The sequence below is a fragment of the Somniosus microcephalus genome, unplaced genomic scaffold, assembly GCF_052327205.1.
Source record: "Somniosus microcephalus isolate GS21.2 unplaced genomic scaffold, FLI_Smic_1.0 unresolved_chr4, whole genome shotgun sequence".
Classification (NCBI taxonomy): Eukaryota; Metazoa; Chordata; class Chondrichthyes; order Squaliformes; family Somniosidae; genus Somniosus; species Somniosus microcephalus.
In genome coordinates this window covers 3940368-3942719 of record NW_028225182.1, presented here as the reverse complement: position 1 = coordinate 3942719, position 2352 = coordinate 3940368, and the positions used below count along the sequence as shown (strand labels likewise).

General features: G+C 48.2%; 2 non-coding genes across 2 annotated transcripts; one reads left to right on the top strand and one right to left on the bottom strand.

Moving 5' to 3' along the window:
• Positions 1–383: 383 nt before the first annotated feature.
• On the bottom strand, positions 384–456 carry trnaw-cca (transfer RNA tryptophan (anticodon CCA)). Its single transcript has one exon. It is a non-coding gene; the product is annotated as a tRNA-Trp (tRNA).
• A 438-nt stretch (positions 457–894) lies between these two features.
• On the top strand, positions 895–967 carry trnak-uuu (transfer RNA lysine (anticodon UUU)). The gene has a single exon. It is a non-coding gene; the product is annotated as a tRNA-Lys (tRNA).
• The last annotated feature ends 1385 nt before the right edge of the window (positions 968–2352 follow it).

The window sequence follows — 2352 nt, the reverse complement described above, 5'->3', positions numbered from 1 at the left end:
GAAGATTTATACTCTGTCAGAATTTACGCACTGTGTATTTTAGGAGTCTGCTTTAAACTGTTCGTTGCTTCTGACACAAGAAACCTGTTAAATTTACTTCACAGAAAAATAACCTTTCCGCTTGGGCTCGAACCAGGGACTATTTCGCGTATAAGGCAAACGTGATAACCGCTACACTACGGAAACCTCGGCTTAAATGCGCTCGAGAAAGCACTGTTCAGACAGAAGGGACACTACAGAATCGCTTTTTCTGCTTTGATTTCCTTTCACTGGCATTTCTCTGACCGACACTGGGGAAAGAGTGAGACAGTCTTTGGAGCACGTGTCTGGTTATTGTGAAACGGCAAAGAAAACAACAATTCTGAAATTACCCGGAAGAACAGTGACCTCGACGTGATTTGAACACGTAGCTTTTAGGATTTGGAGTCAGACGCGCTACCGTTGCGCCACGAGGTCCTACAATGCAAACGTTCCACAAACACTTTTTCATTCCTCCTGCCTTCTCCTGATTCCTCAGTGTCATGCACAGAAGCGCCTGATGCCCTCATTTGTTTAACGTAACAAGCAGACACAAACACAGGTATTCCTTCAAAATCAACCCGCAGGTGGCCACAGACACAATAAACAGAGCCAGAGAGAAAGACAGAACCGGGAATCTCCGGGAAATAGACAAGAGATATTGACAAGGACTAAAGCGATTTGCGATCAGAAAATTGCCTGAACCCCTGTGGTTAATGAAAGGGATTATGCTGCTTGAGTTCCTTATACGCCTTGGGCTTCTGGAGAACTTGTTTTGTAGTTTGCAGAAACGCGGCTCAGACATGCTGTTGTGACCGGACCGGAGCCACCAGGTACCTGACTGCAATCAGCAACAAAGAACTACAGCTCCAACGGGCCCGGCTAGCTCAGTCGGTCGAGCATGAGACTTTTAATGTCAGGGTCGTGGGTTCGAGCCCCACGTTGGGCGGTATTTATTTTGTTAAACTTTTATGTTGCTTTCAAAGCGTCATTGGGCCAGAAATTCGTGAACGGGGCTTGCCGCGCGTGCAAGCCCCGTATATGCACTTACCCGACGCTCCTGCCGATCACCTCCAGGGACGCCTGGAATTCGTGTTTCAAAAAGAAGAATCCCGGGCAGCGTATGACGTCACGCCGCCCAGGCGTGCAGCCAGCGCGAAGCCTGGAGCGCGCAGTGCAACTGAGACACGCCCCTTGAGGTCTCAGTTTCACAGGACACGCCCCCAATGTTTCTGCCAAGCTGCTGAGCATTTTTACATGCAAAGCAGCAGTTTAAATAGGTTTTTGGAAGTTTTTTGAAGATTTTGGTAACTTTTATAAACTTTTAAAAATGTTTACATTATTTTGAAGAATCTGAAGTAGTTTTAAACAGAATTAAAGCAATTTAAAGACCTAAAAGAATTTTGTTAATTCCATTTATTTATTTAGCAATGTCGTCATCATACGTGTCTTCACACTGTTCCCTTTGGTGAACTGTATGAAGTGGTGGAAGGATTTATGGCCATGATTAACGCTCATTCTGTGGCAGTAACCATTTTTGAACCAGCCATTAGGACAGTTAGTCCTATGGCAGGAGGGTTTTACAGGCTCCCACAAGCTATACAAGGAGGGGGGCCACCCACACCCACGGACACAAATATCCCACTGGATGTCAACCCAGAATTTAGAGCCGGAGCTCCGACTCTACTGGCCAGGACTGTCTTGGAGCAGAGTTTGAAACCCCGATCCTGATCTGGCTTAGCGGCGGGGATCCTACCGCTATGCCAAAGGCCCAATCCAATGAGCAACTTTAAATGGCTGGAATGAGCACAATTCACGGCATTAAAAGAACTCACAATTGAACTGATGATGACCTCAGCAATCTCCTCAAGGAGGTGGAGGCACAGCGCCTGCTCATCATTGGTAATGAGAAGTCAAAGGCGCCGCAAAAAGGGCAGATGATAGCTTGGTCTTTCAAGTGGCAGCATAGGGCTCCAGTCACGGGGAGGGAAAAGGCGCAGGAAACGTATGGGTGTCACCTTTTGTGTGGAGTGGGCCTTTTGCGTAGCAGTAAGCATCCCCGCCGCTGGGCAAGAAGGAGTAGGGTTTCGAACCCCACTCCAAACAGTCCCGGCAAGTGGAGTCGGAGCTCCAACTATAAATTCTGGGTGGACATCCAGCGGGATACTTGCGTCCGTGGGTGCGGGTCCCCCCCCCCCATCAGATGGGTTGTGGGAGCCTGTAAAACCCTCACGCCATAGGACTAACCACCCTAATGGCTGGTTCAAAGATGGTTACGGTCACGGAATGAGCGTTAATCACGGCCATAAATCCTTCCACCACTTCATACAGTTC